The 20,557-nt window shown below is 42.4% G+C and overlaps 1 protein-coding gene across 7 annotated transcripts in view; it reads left to right on the top strand.

Annotated features, from left to right (window-relative positions):
• Nucleotides 1-20,557, top strand: part of SLCO3A1 (solute carrier organic anion transporter family member 3A1) — a 350,365-nt gene that overhangs the window by 64,510 nt on the left and 265,298 nt on the right. The window lies entirely within an intron of this gene.

The following is a 20,557-nucleotide window of genomic DNA, read 5'->3' as shown; positions in this document are numbered from 1 at the left end:
GCCTTCTGATGTTAGCCACCAATGTATACTTGGGGTCTACACATTGGAAACTGCAGCTTTGAAGAATCAAAATGATGTCCTGGTGATTGTCCTATTGCAGCTCAAAAGGAGAGGTGATGGCTTTCCCAGCATTTGGCATCATTCAAAGTTGGTGACTTCCAGTAATTTTTTCAATAACGGAAGTATGCATGGGAATTGGGTATTTAGAGAGAAATAAGGTATTTGTGTTTTGAAAAGTTATTTTTCACTGTCAGTTTCCGATGTTTTATACTGGAAGGATGGAAACCACTTGTGGGTGGGGGTTAAGAATCATCTGAGTGGCAAGTTATTTATTATGTGGCGCGCGGTGTTTTCAGTCTCTGTGGTGGGTTCTGTTGGATGGCTGCGTGTGAGGTGAGAGCTGGCCAGCCCAGCATCTCTATCCCTTGTTTACAAAGTATAATTTTGTCTCCTGTCAGCTGCTGGATTTTTCTGACACATCCCCAGTCACTGAGTGCTAAGCTTTGAAAAAATTACCTCTACCCAGGGAAGCTTTTTGCCTCCCAAAAGCAATGTGCCTTGAGGTAGAAAGTTAATTATATTATGGAGGTTTAAGTGAAAATAGAATTTTGAACTGGATTTGACATAAAGGTTCCTAACTGCCAAGCTTCAAGCTTGCTGAGATAGGACGGTTTGGAAGCAGGACACACCGGAATGCGGATTTTTCTGTGTCTTTCTGACCCAGCTTTGGAGTAGATGCATTTACTGAACACGTATGTTGCACACAGATGTTCTGACTGGCTGTGAACAGGCTCTGGGCAGGAAAGGTGGAAGGAATGTGCGTCTCCATTCAGAGGATGGAGCACCAGTGTGCCTAGCCACCGCCTACCTATGGAACAAAGTGGAAGAGAAAACGGCTCAGGTCAGAGATGGTTAGGGGTTTCCATTATTACCTGAGAGTGGGTATGGTGGAGGAAGGGAACTAAGGTAATCGTTTTTCTTTCATTGCCTTAAGGCTTGAGTGAAAGCTGCTCCATGTGAGTTTTTTGCACACCAGATCATGGACTACAGCATGTAGCCACAAAAGTCTCCTGAGGTCCACCCTCTGACTTGACTGATGTCACCCTAGGACTCTGGGAGAGTAGGTTTCTGGTAGGAATAACAGGAAGTAGATCCATCAGAGCACAGGGAATGAAATGGGGAGTGAAAACCTGAGTTGTTGTTTCTGCTCTTAGAATCAACTAGAAAAATTTCTCCCCAGAGTCACCCCTGAAGTCCCAACAGTGCTGTATCACTTTTGCCTAGGGCTTCCAGCCATAGTCGCTGAACCCTCTTCTGGAAGTGTCTCCTGATGAGTTAAGTTGTGCTATTTCCCCACACTGGGTGAGGGTTGGTTTGAATGTGCCAAAAGCTTTATGGTGAGGAAGCACTTTGGTTTGGGACATAGGGGTGTGGGAGGTGGATGCATGGACTGTAGGGCTGATCATTTGAGGCAGGAGGTCTTCTTGAATTCTGAGGCCTTGTCTATGGGATTTGCATTGAGTCTTTGGTAGGAAGAACTATTCAGCCAAATTTCTATTTGGTCACCCCATTCCTCTATGATAAGTCTACATTGGGGGAGTGTCTCTTTGCATGACGTATGAACATCTTGGTGGCTCTGTTACATATGGCCAGGTTCCAAAACATCGTAGCCCATGCCGTGGAGATGATAGTTCTGTGTCTCTCTGCACTGGTTTCATGGGTTTGTGTTTATAGGGATCAGGAGAGGAGAAATCTTTTGCACAGATTGACCTCAATAGGTGGCCTTTTATTCCATACGTGGTTTATCTCCAGGTATAATTTAAGATCATAGCATATGCAGAGCATAACTGGTTCATTTATTTATTGTACGAACTATAAAAAAAGTGTTCGTGGTAGTGAGAATATTTCAAAGTTTATCTCCTCTAATATGGCACTAGTTCCTGAAGCCACTTAACTTTACTTCAGAGTATTTGGGGTAGCCCACTGAACAGGATTGATATAAAATTCTGGTCTCTTAACTCCCTGAAGAGGAGGAAAGTCTCAAGGGACTGATGCTGGGACCCTAGGTGTAAATGTATATCCATCGGGGAGGAATAACATGTGTACCCCTGGTTCCAGCTCCTGCAGAGCTGGTCTAGAGAGGGGCCCACAACCAGCTGTCTGATCATATGCCTAAATTGTGATACCATAGTGGAGACTGAAAGGATTCTAAATATGGCATGTGTAAAACACCAGCTTGTTCTTGAGCTGAGCCTTCCCTGTGGGTGTCAGCAGGGAAGAGAATGATCAACATGCACAGCTCAGGCTGCAGGTCAGTGGTGATGATACCTGCCCCTGGGTTGCCCACATCGTGGGTCACTAGATGGGTGCTGTTTGTACATTGGTGGCTGTGTCATAGCTTCCACTATAACCCAGGGCAAAGTGAAGCATTCCATCCTGAATTAAGCTGATATTTTCCAGTGAAATGACTTACTTGCTTTGACCTCTTGTGGCTGAGCCGCTGCCAGACTCCTGGATTCCTGGATGGGCTATTCACAAGGGGCTCCTCTGGCTGGCACCATTCTTCAGCCAGTCCTTTCCATTGTGGGAGGGAGCCAAGGGAACTCATTACCAGGGGACAAAACTGGATGAATGGGGACTCAGCTCTGCTGGCAGGCTTTCACTGCAGCATCATGTGGCACCCAGCCTCACAGTGCAGCCAGATAGTTACCCGTGGGTGGCACGTGGCACTCTTTGTTCTTAGAGTGACTGCATGGGCACGGTGGCAGTGGAGACCACGGGGCCCCTACTGAGGTCCGAGAATCCATTCTTTGGGAGTCTAGTCATGCCTGTAGCTCCATGTTGTGACCTTCCATTAACCCAGTTTTCTTAGCTGTCCTTCTGTTTCTCTAAGTTCAAAACACAAGTCGTATTTGCTTTTTATGAAAGTGTAAGTAGGATGATGTAATGGACTTACTGTGCTCTTTCATTAGGTTGCCCCCCCTTTTTTTTCCAAGGAGGAAAAGGTGAAATGGGAGTAGTAAAGATTTCTAAATAACTTTATTCCTAGTTAAAAAGCATTACATGTTCACTGTTTACAATTTTGAATATGTAGAAAAAGAATAATTAGAGAATATTTACTTGTAGCTTTATGGTGTATATAATTCCATTCTCTTTTCTGCATTAGTATGCTTTTCTATGAAAATATTTTCATGATAAATGATGTTTTGTAATTTCATTTCTCTTAATATTTCATGAGAATTTCCTTGTTACTAAATATTCTATGACATTATTGCTGCATATATAATATTCCCTTCTGAATATATATGATAATATTTAATACTTTCTATAGTTGGACATGGATTTTTAAAATTTTTGCTGTTTTAAACAAAGCAGATAGGTAAAGTGTGATTCCGAGAGGTTGAGTAACTTACCCAAACTCATTTACCTGGATAGGGCTGGGCTGTGCATCTAAAAGTGACGCTTATTTCAGGTATGTCTGGGATCTGCTCACAAGGCTGGGATGGGAGCTCAAGGGTGGTGCCTGGTCCTAGGAGTCAGGTGCAAGCCAGGGCATTCCATGAGACAGCCCGAAGCCTCCTGAGCATAAAAATTGCAGCAGGAGCCAGGAAGGTGGGAAGACAGCAGTGTGTCTGGAGTCCAGGGAGAGAGGTGCTACTGAAATGGAGAATGAGTGTCAGAGCCAGAATGGAGAGTTAGAAGTAGGATGGAGAGAGAGGAAGGTGGTCTTAGCTAAGGTTCATGTCTGGGTTCTGGAAAGAGCTTGTGCCCCTGTTTCATAGTGCTTTGAGCTGAGATGGCTGCAAATCAGACCTTAGACATCTGGGGCAGGAGCAGCTGATCTGTTCCATCTTTTGCTCAGCTCTTTCCAGTAATGTGGGCGCCATACCTTCACATGCCATTCATTCTGTTTCTGAACTGCAGTAGCTGCTAGGAGGTTTTTTTAAATGTTGTGTTAGAAATAGGCCACCTTACAACTTCCCATACCCTGTGTTCTGGTTATGCCCTCTGGATCTACCATGAAAAATCCCTATCCCTCTTCCATATTTTGATGGCTTCCCAAATAGTTGAGCACTAACCTTTCATGGGTAGGCGGAGGGTATCTAAAGCTTGGCTCTTCTAGGCTAAGACCTTTGCTCTATGCTTGATGGGGTTTCCTACCATACTTCCTTCTTAAGAGGGATGCCAAGGGCTGAGGAGCTCATTACCAGAGGACAAAACCAGATGAATGGGGGATGTGGGATATGGCATTGTATTAGTTTGCTAGGGCTGCCCTCAGCAAATACCACAGACTGGGTGGCTTAAATGACAGAAGTATATTTTCTTATAGTTTTAGAGGCTGGAAGTCTTAAGATTAAGGTGCCACAGGGTTGGCATCCTCTGCAGTCTCTCTCCTTGAATTTCAGATGGTTGCCTTTTCTCTGTGTCCTCACGTGGTCTTTCTTCTGCATACACATCCCTGGTGTCTCTCTGTGTATCCAATTTACTCCTCTTACAAGGTCACCAGTAAGATTGGTTTAGACCCACCCATATTAGTTCATTTAACCTTAATTGCCTCTTTAAAGAACTTGTCTCCAAATATAGTCAGTCACATGCTGATGTTCTGGGGGTTAGGGCTTCAATATATGAATTTGGGGGAAGGAACACTCACTATTCAGCCTGTAACAGACACCAAAGAGATCAGTACCAAACTAAGACTGCACTCCTGCCTCTTGTGCCAAAAGTTTTCTGTAAGGAACTGTATTGTCATTTTTTTCTCTAAGTACTTGAGGAATTGATGATGTAGTTTTTTTTTTTTTAATAGCTTTTAAAAATTATAGAATCACAAGTTGTGGCAAAATACAGGAAAGTCCCCTGTATCCTTCATCCTGTTTCCCCTGCCGTTGATGTCAATGGTAACTGCCATACAATAGCAAAACCAGGAAATTAACATTGCTATAATCCATGAAGTTTATTCAGATTTCTCCAGATTTTTTTTTTTTCATTGTAGAGATGAAGTCTCACTCTGTCACCCAGGCTGGAGCACAGTGGCGCCATCTTGGCTCACTGCAGCCTCTGCCTCCTGGGTTCAAGTGATTCTCGTGCCTCAGCCTCCCAAGCAGCTGAGATTATAGGTGCCTGCCACCACACCCGGTTACTTTTTTTTGTATTTTTAGTAAAGATAGGGTTTCATCATGTTGGCCAGGCTGGTCTCGAACTGACCTCAAGTGCTCCACCTGCCTCGGCCTCCCAAAGTGCTGGGATTATAGGCATGAGCCTCTGCGCCTGGCCAAGATTTCTCCAGTTTTTATATGTGCTCATTTGTGTGTCTGTCTATAGTTCTGTTCAATTGTATCAAATGTGGATGATGCAGTTTTAAGAATGCAGATTGGGATCAAGATGAAACCAGATAATTTTGAGTTGTGCATGTTAGGCAGACACACACACGCACGTGCACACACACACACACACACACACACGCGGCACAGAGACAGGGACTGGCAGAGTCTCCTGAGGATGGATGTTCTGGAGAGAATGGGAGCTGGCCAGGGGAAAGGGGTTCTTTGAGAAGGGAGCTTTTGCTGTTTGCCTGAATACACAGGACAAGTGCTGCAACTCAGGAGGCACACATATTAGACACAAAAATGTGTCATGTTTTCTTTTTTTTAATCACTTATCGTGAACCGCAGTGCACCCCTCAGTGTTTCCATTAATGATGCAAAGAGAGTAATTCTCAGATTTCATCTGCCAATTTTTTGTTTAGTACAAAGGCCCCCCGAATACTGGCCAGCAACCAGAGAGAACCAAATTTCCTTTCAGATCCCTGGGAGCAAAGAGTTATTTTGCCTCTGATGAGTTTTTATTTTAACTCGACATTGGGTAAAATGTGTTTTAATTCTCCAAAGAACATGGATCGGGTATGAATCAAATATACTGTGACTGCAGTTCATCTGAAAAAATAATTAAAAAGCCATCCCTCGTGGGAGCAAGCATTGCTCATTATATTCTTGCAACTTCATTGATATTGAAGTTTCCTTCATTAATTTATTTTTCTAAAGTAAATGGCACTCTAAAAGTGGTCAATTTGTTTTGGCGTTATTCCATTCCCTCTCACCAGCTGCTGGTCACATGCCATTTCCAGTGTGTTTTTAGCAGCCTGCTAGGAAACAGCCTGTGGCTCTTATCTGGTGCTTCCATATTGCCTGGGCTGATAGGTGTTTCTCATTCATTCACAGCCACTCATAACTCATGCCCTGTGGTTCATGGCATCACTGTTGTGCTTGCTGCCTGGGTGACCTTTGGACAAGACTCTGTGGGCTCTGGAGCCTAACAGTCTTGAAATTCAAATTCTGGCCCCTCCACAACTCCTGGGTTTTGGATGAGTTTCCAGTTGCCCTGAGACTTTTGCCTTTTCAGTAAAATGGTCTGATCTACCTGGCCAGGCTTTGCATGAATGTCAGGTATCCTGTACACTGTGGGGATTGGTAAATGCTGCCCTGTTCATCCTTATGGTCATAGCATCTCCATTTCCAGATGTAGAAATTAAGGCACAGGTGGATACATGACTGACCTGTTTAAACACAGGAGCAGATCTTTGGACAAGAGCCCTTGGAACCTGATTTTCAGCCTGAGATGTGATCCATCTTATAGAGCTGAGAATAGCAACCTCTTCAGTCCTAAACCAGCAGGGCTCTTCTTTTCCTGAAGACCTCCTCCAGTGGCTCATCTCAAAGTGCATGAAGTGCTAGCGTTGCCCCAGGCAGGAGGAGAGCCAGTTTGTATTAATTTGGAGGCACCACAGAGTATGGCCATTGCCCCAGTGTGATGTATGGATTGGCTTTCTGGGTTCTAGCATGTTGCTTCTTAATTTGGAAGCATATTGGCTCAATTTTATTTTAAGTAATATATTCTTGTTTTAGTAACATTGAGAAAAACAAAAATGTAATAAGAAAATGTAAATAATATATAATCCAGATACCTACAGCAAATTATTGTCAGTAGTTAGGTATATTTTATTCCAGCCTTTTTTCTTTGTATATAGTTTTGCTTAGTTAAAAACCATACTATAAATAAACCTGCTTTTTATCAGCTGGCATATTATAAAGTTTTTCCTGTGTCATAAACAATATACATCATTTTAGATAATTGCATTTTATTTTGTCAATCTAGAAATGCTGGAATTTGCTAGTTGGGCATTTAGGTGATGAATGTCTTCGTGGCTTTATTTAGCCTTGTCCACGTTGGCTGAAAACTTTAAAAGCTCAGGTTAGTTCAGATAGATTCAGTGTGAGCTAAAAGCCAGCCTCGTGGCCTTGCGGTGACTTTTTCCAAAAGATAAATGAGTGAGGCCGGGAGTGTCCTGCAGACAGGCTCTGGGCTGGCTATGGGTGTTGGCATTCTTGGTTTGCAGCCCCCTTCCACGTCTGCTCAGGGATCACAATCTTAAGTGCTGAAGGGGCTCAGTTGACAAATGAGAAAAGCAGACAGTGTGGAGCCTGGGGAGCTGGTCCTTGCCTCATCCTCCACCATTTGTTGCCCTGTAGGAATGCAAAGTTACTGTTTCCAGATCTTCTGATTGTTAACAGAGACTGGAAATCGGTATTTTTCAAGAGGATTGAGTTGCCAACTCATTGAAATCTTCTCCAAGCCCTTTGTGAGTCAACATTGTTTAGCATGTTTCGAACACATGGTAGCTGGAACACACACAGTGGCTTGCCATGGTGGGCTCTTTGCTCCAGACCATGAATTTCAAATTGCATTCATCTTTTGAGTTGCAAATAAATAAAACACGAAAAAAGAAAAGAAAGGAAAGCTGTCACACATTGTGAATGTCACAGCCAGCAAAACGTGTTCTTTGCTGTGGTTCTGAATGTTAGGGGTATTGGATTTGGAGGAAGGGGATTGAGGATCTTGCACAAACACAGGACAACCTGGCAGGGGTGAGGGGAACACCACTGCTGAGTGGACCTGCTCCTACTGACGCCTTGCTTACTGCCTCACAATGATGGGGATTCCCAGGATTGGAAAGAAATGAAACCATTTTCCCAAGCTTAACATGGCCAGAAGAAGAAAAACACAGTTCAAGGTTCCCCAGAGAGAGTATTGGGATGCATAAACCAAACCTTTTGGGGCTGGCTGGGGCCTACAGATATTTACTGTGTGTGCAAGAGCATCTTTGAAGAAACTTTAGAACATAGCACTGAAGTATTTGATAGGCAGGAAACAGGACCAGAGAGACCCATGATGACCTAAAGAAAGGTGAAAGTCCACGTGAGGGAATTTTCCTTCCAGAAGGATGTCAAAGACTACTGCTAGTTACTTCTTCACCCCGGCTTCCTTACTGCACCTAACTAGACAAGGCACACCGATCTTATTTGCTTTTCAACTGCGGCACAGGTATTGTTCTTAAAAATGATTTCGAGACATTTCCTCTAATAACATGCATATTGTTGCTCTTCAGTTTAAAGGAGTGTTTACTTTTCTGAGAGAGAATAATCTTGGCTTCATTTTCTTTTTGTCCTTTTCACCTACAAGAAGCATTCTGTGAGAGCAGATGGCATGAAAGGTTTGGTTTCTGTCGAGCATTGTGTTTTGCTATTGTTAACACTGGGATTTGAGGTTCATAGTCTTCCTCCTTAGTGGGAAGTGAGTTATTCATTGCTAGATAACTTTTTAAGTGTTAAAATGTCTCACAGAAGAGTCTCTTGTGGATATTTGCTTTTGTCTGTCCAGTACCTTGTTTTTTCCACTGGGAAACTACCTCTCCCATCTTAGGTGGTTGCTGTGGGTTGCAGAAGTGGCCATGTGGTCAGTCCAGGCATGGTCAGTTGTGACACATAGAAGGTCTACAGTAGTCTACAGTGACAGACCCTAGAAGTGGGCCACTCAGAGTCCACTGTGAGGTGAGAGAAGTGGACCAGCTTCTCTTGTAGGACTGTTACTGAAAGAACTCTGAATACCCAGAGATTCCAGTGTCCATCATTGCTGCCACATGCAGAGAACTTGCCTAAGAATGAATGAACTTACCTACAGAGAAAAGTAGACCAGGGAAAAGGGAGAGCAAAAGGGCTTCCTAGATCCAGCCGTGCTTGAAGCTAGCATCTAGCCCTTAGAATCCTAGTCACTTGAACACATAAATTATCCTTTCCAACATCTACAGCTGCCAGGTTTCTGCCTCATCAGGCTTGAGTGCCCTGTCATGTCATAGAAGTTGGTCTGGATTGCTTCCCCCTTGAGGTATAACCAAGCATCTTTGAATAGGGATAGAGTCCAGGGAAACTCCGGTAAGGCAGTTGTTCTCTGCTCAAAGTGCTAGTTCTTTCACAGTACAAAGATAACCACTCATGAGACTCTGAAGAACCCCTGACCCTATGCATAAAATGAAAGGGGCTAGCTTGAAAGTGTTGGCTTAGCTCTTCATTTCATTATTTCAGAGGCATTGAAGTTACGGAACTTAGAAGCCAAAAGGAATGTCCCCTCTCCACCTTTCTCCCTACCTATCAAAAACAAACAAAAGTATTTTAAAAATAACCTGTTGGTAGGCTTTGTGCAGGAGCAGTAAATGTTTAATAGCACATTGCCTATGTGGGCAGGAGCATGTTGAGCATGCTCAGTTTATTCAATGGTTCTGTTTATTGAATGGAAAAACTATAACCAACCCTGGCTCTTTTACTTGACTGCAGTTGCCAGAGCTACCTTAACTCCCTCAAATGACTGCATATTGTCAGGAATGAATAAGCTAAATAAATGAATATGTTCCATTCCCAGCGTGGCTTTGCCATTTCATTCCTGCCAAGCCGTGTGTATGTGTATGTGTGTGTGTGTGTGTGTGTGTGTGTGTGTGCACGCATGCTTATTTTAGCCCACATAATAGACAAATATGAAGATACCAAAGCCTTGTGTGGCTAGTGGACACTCATCAAAATTGAGGTGTATTTCTTTAGCACTCAGATTCAAGAATTTGGCTTAAGAATGTCAGGAGTCATTGTTGGCTACTTGAAGCTAAAGGTTCTTGGATGTGCTTTGCAGGAGTGGGGGCCATGCCCTTTTCGAATTATGTGGAGATTTATGTGTATGTGTACCCTGGGAGGAAAGCTTTCACTGGATTGAACGAGGTTCATGACCCACAGAAGGTTAAAACCATATAAAGTGCTAATGTTAGACTTTGGTGACAGGCATCTTGGGGTGAGATAAGTCTAGCTAGTTGAGGGTGAGATAGGCTGTATGGAGTGACAGATGGCATTTAGAGACTGGAATGTTGTTCACTGTTCAGCTCTTAGCTTGTTTTGCTCCCTGGGGAGCCACTGTACTTACAACAGGAAGCATTTAAGCATCACTTAGGCAACTGTGGTAAAAAGTCAGAATGCATTCTCAGCAGCATTGGAGACGCCCCTCAGCCCTCCACTCCCCCGAAAATTCCTCTGGGGCTGAAATTTTCCATCCCTTCTTTCATCCTAACCGTGGGTGTTTTGGGTAATATTCAGCAGATTTTCTGTGCTGGTTTGAACTGATGCACAGATAGGAAAATCAAACTTTTTTTTTTCTTTTTTTTTAGTTCAAAAACATTTTAAAACAGCACTTGGATCATTAATAGAATCTGAACTCTCAGAGTCAAAATTTTCCATGTGTTCTAACTAAGAAAAAGACTCACTGTTGGGGCAATGAAAAACAAAGGCAGAAAGTTGTGAGGGACTAAACAATTCTGGGGACACAAATGAACTGGGCAAACTTTTTATTGGCAAACCTTTTTTGGGATAGTTGGTACATTTGAGAAACCTTCTATTTTATACCACGGCCTCCTGTTTCAGGTGTCGGGGGACTGAGGGAGGATTGGCGTTGAACTCATTCTGATGCCTCTCCAAGGAAAGATACTTGTCTCCCTTTCTCTCTGTAATGTTCCAAGCAAGTGGGGCCAATGGGTGTGATTTCTCACTGCTTCCCTTTCTGGGCAAGACGCATCTACCATAAGAACATTCACGTTTGCCCACCTGCCTTGTGGGTTGTTAATGGAGTTTACAAAGGGAATTTGGATTCCCAGCAAGAGGTCTCATTAACACAGCAAGGATCTAATAGAATCTAAAATTGTGTATGGACACTGGAACCTTTTGAAACCTGGTGGTTTCTATTATTAGATCTAAATGATTTCACCAACCCTGGCCCCAGACTATACATTTGTATCATGGGGCAAAGAGCCTTCTCTTCATCAAGGTAAATCTACCATATTGATTGAAGAACATGCTAATACCTGTGATTCTGGTGCCAAGACAAGATAAAAAGGCCATTAGGCAGTACACAGAGGAAAGTGTCTCCCACATTGGTGCTTTTATTTTATTTTTTTAATATTGGCCTTGTTACTGGTTGTGTGTTTAATACTAGGATTCATTACTATCATAAAGAAAGTTTAACAGCTGTCTGCTTATTTAGACAAGTGCATTAAGTACAGGTGAGTTTGAATAGTGACCATAATAACACTGAATACACTAGCTCCCGTTTATGGGGTCATAGCTGTATGACATACAGACAACTAGTATTTTGCATATAGTTTCTCACTCCCTCTTCATAAAGCCCAAGGAGATAGAGGCTGTTATTCTTACTGTATAGATACAGGAGCTGAAACTCATGGGGCTTAAGCAACTTGTTCAGGGTCGCATAGTTAGTGAGTGGCAAGGCCCAAGCTACAATCCTGGTCTGGTCTCCATTATCCCAAGGGCCTTGTCTTTCCCATTGTATGCTACCCCTCCACCATCCCCAGGTATGGTTACATCCACACCAGGATAATATGGGACCCCAAGCATGTCACACTAAGCATGAAAAGTGACTCAACCCAACTACCTAAATAGGTATACAGCTCTTTCTCAGTATAGTACCCACCTGCGGTGCTTTGTCATTTTAGCAGTAAAGTGTGGAATGGTGAGGTGTTTCTAGGCCAGGAGAAGTCTGATGGGTCTGGGGTATTCAGGGTCTAGTTCCGTGGGAATTTTAAAAACTCTCATCAGATAAAGCATTGCTCCCACAAAAAAATCATGTGAGTTGTTTTCAAAATCTCCTTGTAGTAAAGTGAGAGCAGCTCACTCACCAGACGGTTTTGTTTACATTTCAGGCCTGGCAGCATTTAATTGGTATACATTCACTGCACTTATGCAACTTGGACTTGTGTGTTTCACTCCCAGACTTGATGAAGCTGACTTGCTTTTCTGAGCGAGTCAGGAGTGATTTTAAAACATACTAGACTCCAACTGGGACAAGAATGGTAAGAAGGTAGGGCAAGAAAGACTTCATGGATCGTGGATGAATACATGAGGAAGAACAAGAAGTAGAGACTACATAATTCCCAAGACCTTTCATCACGGGGAAGTAATCAGCATTAGCAGTTATTGAGCTCTGTGGTGTTCTAAAGACCTTCAAGAGTGGCATGTCCACATACATGAACTGTGTTTGCAGAAGAAGGTGGTTACACGATGGATGGATTGGGAGTAGCAAAGGCAGGTCTTCTTAAGGCATCCTCAAGGACTTGATGTCCAAGTGGCTGAACTGCCTTCCAACTCTATGTCCTGAAGCCACATTTTCCTGAAGTCATTGAGATAGCTTTTTAGTGACCTTCAGAAAAAATGACAGTCTCTTACTGGTCTGTCTGGGGGAGTTGAGAGAGGGTCTGGAGATTAAATTGGGTGAGGGACCACGTGTTCCATGTTGGAGCATTGGTGCAAAGTTGGGAGACTCAGCTCCTGCAGCTTATGATGCCAGATTCATATTTCCAGTCTTTTTTTTAATTAAAAAAGTTGTAAATTGTGGTAAAATATACATAAAGGTCACCATCCTAACCATTTTTAGCTGTACAGTTTGGTAGTGTTAAGCATATTCACATTGTCGTGCAACAGATGTCCAGAACATTTTCATCTTGCAAAATTGAAATTACCTATTAAACAACAACTCCCATTCCACCCCCTCTCCAGGCCCTGGCAACCACCATTCTACTTTCTGTCTCTATGAATTTGACTACTCTAAGTACCTCAGATAAGATCTTAGAGTATCTGTCTTTTGTGACTGGTTTATTTCACTTAGCAGGATGCTGTAAAGGTTCATCCATGTTGCAGCATTGGGTTAGAATTTCCTTCCTATGTATATTATATACCAAATATTCCACTCTGTGCTTACACCACATTTTGTTTGTCCATTCATCTACGAATGGACATTTGGATTGTTTGCACCTCTTGGCTATTGTGAAGAATGCTGCTGTGAACATGGGTGTGCCATGTATTTTCAGCTTTATAAAAGTATATCTCCATCTGGGTATCCTAAGGTGTGTTAAACCTAGTAAATCCATAATTCATCTCCCAGGTTTGCCTTATCATTGACCAGCCTTGTCCTCCTCTCTCTTGTCCTGCATTTAAAAGTGACAGCCTCTCATGGATCAGGCCTCCTGCACCTCTCATATGTCTGGCCCCCAGCATCCTCTACTCATCCCCTCCCTGCCACAGGCCAGCTCTCAGCACCGCTCAACTGGACCACTGCATCTACCTCTGATGAGTTTCACTGTGCCCAATCCAGCCTGTCTCCAAGTTGTCCTTCATGTTGCCACTGTTCCAAAGCAGGCTGTGAACTTGATGAACCTAGAGAGATGTGCATTGTTCTGGAACCTTTGTTACAAAGGTTCCAAGAGCTCTGCATGGGATTTAATTTTATTTTGTTACATGTCCAGTGAGTAATAACCATATGGTTATGTGTATTAATATAATGCATATGGTGAGATTATAGTATTGTATTTTTGAGACACTTAAAATAACCTGACTCCATTTTAACAGAAGTGTTAAATTTAATTGTCTACATTTTATTCATTCATTCAACACATATTAATTAATGACTTACCATGTGTCAGTCCCTGTACAAGGTGCTAGGGATCTATGGATGAATCAGACATAGCTTCTGTCTGTAGGAGTAATAATAAAATCACCCAATGTTTATTAAGCATTTATTGTGTGCCAAAGACTGGGCTAAGTTCTTGACATATATTATCTGGTGTAATTCTCAAAACAACCCTGAGTTAGTTTTTATTCGCCGCACTTTATGGGAGGAAATTCAGATGCAGAGAGCTTGAGTAAAGGGACAGCTTGGGGATTTGAGTCCATGGGGTTCTTTGCTTCTCACGACGTTCTCGACTACTGTCTTTTCCTGCTTCACAGCAAACTGTACCAGCAAGTGCCATGCAAAAGCCAACAGTTTGAAACAGGAAGGGCAAAATGAAACACCAGGCTGATACGTATGCATTTATAGATGTGGAGCTGGAAAATATTGACCACATGTGCTCAGGAATATTTTACAAGTGTGAATAATGACCAGTTCCTTGCAAAGAGACAGGCTTCCAAACCGTACTTGCTGTTAGAGAAAGGAAACAATATTCTGCATGTTCTTAAAGCAAGAACCCAAGTAAACGCGGTTTTTCATAGGTGTCAAATGCTGCTCCCTGATGCGATGCATTACGCAGGCAAAGAAATAACATGACAAAGCCTCTCACAGCCTCAGAAAGGAAGGCGATGTCTCTGAACTGGCCATCTGGATATAGCTAGGAGAAGCATTTTCAGAATTTGCCAAGGTTCACAGCTGGGGAGAGGGGCCAGTGGCATCCTCTGCTGTCAGGGGGCCCCTCCTCCTCTTCCTCTGTGAATGGGCAAGCCCTGCTTCTTCTGCTGGGTTGTATTTTTTTTTTTTTTTTTTTTTGAGACAGAGTCTCACTCTGTCACCCAGGCTGGAGTGCAATGGTTCGATCTTTGCTCACTGTAACCTCTGCCTCCCAGGTTCAAGCAATTCCCCTGTCTCAGCCTCCCAAATAGCTGGGACTACAGCCATGTGCCACTGTGTCTGGCTAATTTTTGTATTTTTGGTAGAGATGGGGTTTCACCATATTGGTCAGGCTGGTTTCCAACTCTTGACCTCAGGTGATGCACCTGCCTTGGCCTTCCAAAGTGCTGGGATTATGGAGTGAACAACCACGCCCAGCCTGGGTTGTGTCTTCAGTGTGGAAACACACACAGGAGTAGATGAAGGGAAAAAACAGAGATTGCTATTCATCACACAAAAGCCAAGCATGTTCTTTTAAGAAATCACTGTTGCTGGAGACTTTCAGGCAAGTGAGGTGAGCATTAAACAGACTTTTAGTGTAAAATCAAGGAACAGACTTTTAGTGTAAAATCAGGGTGGAAGATTAGGTTCAGTAATTTGTGGTTTGCAGTGATGACTGTCTTAGCTTTGACTGGTAGGAAGCTCCATTGAGAGAGTGCGTATCGTCTGCAAGGCACTGAGCTCACTGTTACCTTTATGACTGTTCACTTCATCTTTATAATGGCTATTTTTCCTCAATAGGAAACTGAGGCTCAGCAGAATTAGTAACTTGTGCAAAGTCGTAACTCCTAGTATGTCAGTGATAAGACTTGAATATAATGTTCACTGATCAAATCTGGCCTCAAATTGAGATTTCACAGAATAATTGATTTTTTTTCCATTATGGAAAACTTAAAACATATTCAAAATTTAAAAGGATAGTTGAATGAATCTATTCAACTATAGATTGTGTGCCCATTGTCCAGTAATTATCAGCACATTGCCTTTCTTGTTTTATCTTTACCCCTACCTGGTCTCCCTTCTCCGTGATTATTTTGAAGCAAATTTTAGATATACCATTTTATGTGCAGCGTTTTTGTTTTGTTTTGTTTTTTGTTTTATACAGGGTCTCACTCTATTGCCCAGGCTGGAGTGCAGTGGTGTGCTCTCGGCTCACAGCAACCTCTGCCTCCCAGGTTCATGCAGTTCTCCTGCCTCAGCCTCCTGAGCTGCTGGGATTACAGGCATGTGCCACCACACCCAGCTAATTGTTGTAATTTTAGTAGAGATGAGGTTTCACCATGTTGGCCAGGCTGGTCTCAAACTCCTGACTTCAGGTGATCCACCTGCCTTGGCCTCCCAAAGTGCTGGGATTACAGGTGTGAGCCACCATGCCAGACCTATTTGCAATTATTTCTAAAAGTTATTTCAAAACATAATCACAATCCCATTCTCATGGTCGTTACATCTAGAGACTTTATCAGATTGAGGTTTCATTTCTTGGAGGCAAGAGGTACTTAATCGGTGACAATGATGATGATGATGATGATGATGATATGTACTTCCATCTTGGGACACATGTAGCTTTCTATAGTGTTAATAGTTATGCTTGGCCATGACCTTGGGGATGATATTTAAATTCCATCATTACTCCTTTGATTACTTCTACTAAGAGAATCTTCCCCATTTCAACTGTTTTGTTATCCTGAGTTAGAACTGGAATGAGAAAACGAGGAAAAATCCTCCACAATTACTGAAAACAATTTAAAATTTAAGATTTTTTTTTCAGTTACTTTTCTCCTTAAGGTATATCCTGTTAGGAATACACACTGAAATTACTGTGTTTTAAAGTAATGGAAAATGGCTTCTCTCTTTGCAGTTATGACTCTAATTCAGTGAACAATTAAGTTTGCTTCATTTTGCTTTTGATTTTTATAGATTGCTTTTCCAAAAATATATAATTATGTAAGCTATTTACAGGGCTTCAAACTCAAATCTACAAACCAAGAATATTCTGAGAATTCTAGCTTCTAAGCCTGTCATTTCTATTCCGTTTCTTACCTTAGAAGTAATCAGTTGTTCTTTGTTTTTGGATTTTATCTTTCTGTTTTAAAAATATGACCAAATACATTTATATATTACTAGCTCCCTTTTTTTGTAATGAAATATAGTTTACTATATACAGTTTCTCTACTTTTTCACCTAAAAAGTATACTAAAAATCAGAGAATATTGCAGTATATAGAGGATCAGGATAACTAGCAGTATATAGAGACATAGAATCATTGAATTTTTAGAGCTGTTAATAATAGCAAATGTGGCACTCTGTGCTACACACTGTTTTCAGTGGTTTGCATAAAATAGACATTCTGTGCTACACACTGTTTTCAGTGTATTACGTAAAGTAATTCATTCTTGTAACAACAGTAATCTTCTGGGGGTATGTACTATTATTATCCTCATTCTGTAGGTGAGGAAACTGAGGCACAGAGAGGTTAGGTAACTTGCCCAAGGTCTCAGAGCTAGTAAGTAGCAGAACTTGAATTTGCATACAGTTGTCTGCTGTTAAATGCCACATTACACTGCTTCAGAATTGCCAGAGTTTAATTTTCTGATTTTTTTTTTTTTGGAGACAGAGTCTCGCTCTGTCGCCCAGGCTAATTTTCTGATTTTTATGAGTCAGCAAATTACAACCCCAGGATGGTTATGTTAAAGGTCTAAATACTCATGTGGACTGTCCCAAGGATTATTACCTTTTCTGATGGTACTGGCTTTTCTTTCAGCTTGTTGTTGAGTCTGGGCTTTGATTTTTACCTAACTATAAGCTAAAAACTTAGCCTATTATTTCATGGATGCATAGAAGACATGAGACTCCTGGATCAGAGACAAAGGACTTTATTACTCATTGACAATAATCAGTATGTGTGTCCGTTCCTCTTACCTTGTAAGTACCATAGGGGTGATGGTGAGGACCAGGTGGATGTCTGTACCCCCAGTGAGTTACAGGAGAGGAATACTGAATTGGGGAAGTACACTACTTTTATGTAGAGCAGGTAAGCAAGCCTACCTTTTGCCCCAGAGGCATACCTCTCTTTCTTCAAGGTTGCTTACTGAGAAATGGCTAGGCAGTGAATGGTCAGGGTCTTGCATTCTTGGCATACCCAGCAAGACATGTAGAAGCATAGAGACCCATGGGGCACTGTCTCCCAAAAATGCTTCCTTGCACAGATTTTAATTATTTTAGAATAAAGAGAAAAGTGGGTGCCCATACCATTTCTTTGCTGAATGACTTCTTTTAAATACGTTTCTCAATATTCCCTGACACATTTACTCCAGGTTTTGTCATTCTCAAATTCTAGCTGTAGCAAAAAGAGTCAACTCTTCAAGACCACCTTTAACAAATTCTAAATACTACTACATTACAAATCTATGGGTTTTCTCCTTTATTTGTAATGGGGACCGTTTTGGAACTAGCTAGAGAGATTAGGTTGACAAGCATTGATGAATTACATTACCATATAATAGGTGGTTTATTTTTCATTTCCTTTTCTATTTTCCTGGTTGAACTTCTTCTCAATGTTAAGCCTAGTTTTTCTTGCCAGTGAGTTTTATAATTCTGTAAGTTACTGCCCTTTCTAACTAAGGCCCTGACTATAACTTCACCTTTCCATGGTAACACATATTGAGCTTTGATTGGTAATACTGTTTGGAGGCATCCTTGGTGAATTTCCTGATCAGACTTCTATTTTTTTTTTTTTTTTTTGAGATGGAGTCTCGCTTTATCGCCAGGCTGGAGTGCAGTGGTGCCATCTCGGCTCACTGCAATCTCTGCCTCCCATGTTCAGGCAATTCTCCTGCATCAGCCTCCTGAGTAGCTGGGGCTACAGGCACGTGCCACCACGCCCAGCTAATCTTTGTATTTTTGGTAGAGATGGGGTTTCACCATGTTGGCCAGGATGGTCTCAATCTCTTGACCTCATGATCTGCCTGCCTCAGCCTCCCAAAGTGCTGGGATTACAGGTGTGAGCCACCACATCCGGCCCAAACTTCCTATGGTAAATAAGAAATATTAAGGGTTCAAGCCCTCTGCATTTAATGGTGGGGGAAGTGGCCATTTAAGTTGCAAGAGGAAATGGCAACACAAGGGACTTCTGTAAATGTGGTGTAATTTTGCTCCATTGAGGAAAACTAGAACCCGAGGATCAGAGGCATGGAGGGAGAGAACACAAAAAACAGGACCTGGACTAGAGAAGAGAGGTCAGGCCAAGGAGAGCAAAAGCTATCCAGAACGCAGCACCCCTTACCTTAAAACCTAGCCCACACCTATTAGCTACGAGGATGGGAATTGTTTAGTTCAACCAGCCTGATGATTGCAAGTATGATGTGCTAGACATGGAGTAAAGCCTCAGCTTTGTCCTCTCTTCTGAATTTTCATGCAAGGTGGTAGACTCTGGAATGGCAAGTGGATGGGAGAGTGAAAGGCTTGCCACTTCCTTCTTGGGGAATTCTCAGGAGATTTCACATGAGTTGCAGAGTGAGTTGCTGAACAGGTATCTGTGCCTATGTGTTGTCACTCTTTTAGGAGATTTTACACTTCTCATTGGGCCCCTTCTTGGAGTTTTTTTTTTTTTTCTTTTTTTTTTCCTGTTTAACCAGGCTTAATGGGGTTTTTCAGGACCTTAAAACTGTTTCAAGGGACACCATTGTTAGCCTGAGAAACATAAGAGGAAATACAAGACCTAATTATTAAAGTTTGCACAGCTTGTAATGGAGAGAGCACTGCTTAAGCCCTTCTTAACATAGCCAGACCACCGAGCAAGGAGTCACAAGTGGGTCAGTGATTGAGGGTGAGGGTGAGGGAGCCAGATTGTCAGGGTTTGCTCCTACCACTGACTAGCTCTGTAGCTTAGTTTCCTCCCAGATACAACGGGAATGATAATACTGTTTCTCTTATTAGAGATGCTGTAACGATTATAGGAAGTGACATGAATAGGTGCCATGACTGGCACATAGTAAGTGCTCAATGCATTATTATCAAACAGAGGATTGGGCACAAGCCCAATCTACTAATTTACATGGTTTCTAGATTTAGGATACAGTAGGTTTTCTTGCTAAGTATGATCTGGAGCTGCACTGTCCAGTATGGCTTCCACTAACCACATATGGCTATGTAAATTAACAAAGCCAAATACAATGTAAAACTCAGTTCCTCATTTGCACTAGCTAGATTTGAAGACCCAGTAGCCACACGTGACTGTTGGCTAGCATTTTGGAGAATGTAGATTGTTAAGCATTCCTGTCGCTGCAGAAATTTCTTTTGGATAGCTCTGGCCTGGAGGGTTTAACCTTGAGGGATTCGATGACTGCATGTTTAATTTTGGAACTTTTTTCCTGATCCCAGTTTCTTTTCTACAAATAGAAAAGAACGCATGTCGTGCAACTTTCAGGAATGTACAGACTTCAGTGAGTATAGGATTCACAGAGGTGAGGAAGCCCTTGCAGATACAATAGAGGAGTAGGAGTTTCTCCAAGGTGAAGGCTGAGGCTGTCCTGAGAGTTGGCCAAGGGTCCTTTCAGTGCCTTTTAGTCTGAATCTCCTGTACGGACCCTCTGGGTGAAGGAGGCTGTATTTCCTCCATTGCTTTGGCCCCCAGGAGGACATTCCTGAGTTCAATATTTTGTCCTGTTTCTCTCGTAGGCACCATATGTCCCAATTTGGGTTCCACAAATTTGGTCACTGTGATTATGGGGCACATAAGGCTTTCCATTTAAGTTGCTGAGTATAGATCATTAATCTTGCTCAGGCTCTGTCCCCTGAATCTGCAAAGAGGAAAAATCCATCCTGAAAGGGGCCGGAGAGCCAGGAAGCCTTTGTCTCCCTTTCTTTTGGGTTTTATCTCCATGAGAAGTGGGTGAAGGGTGTCAGCTGTGTATTTGTAGCTAAATAACCGGCTGTCTTCCCAGCTGACGATGTAAAAGGAAAC

This window comes from Papio anubis, chromosome 7 (genome assembly GCF_008728515.1).
Source record: "Papio anubis isolate 15944 chromosome 7, Panubis1.0, whole genome shotgun sequence".
Taxonomy (NCBI): Eukaryota; Metazoa; Chordata; class Mammalia; order Primates; family Cercopithecidae; genus Papio; species Papio anubis.
This window is presented reverse-complemented; position numbering and strand designations above follow the sequence as displayed.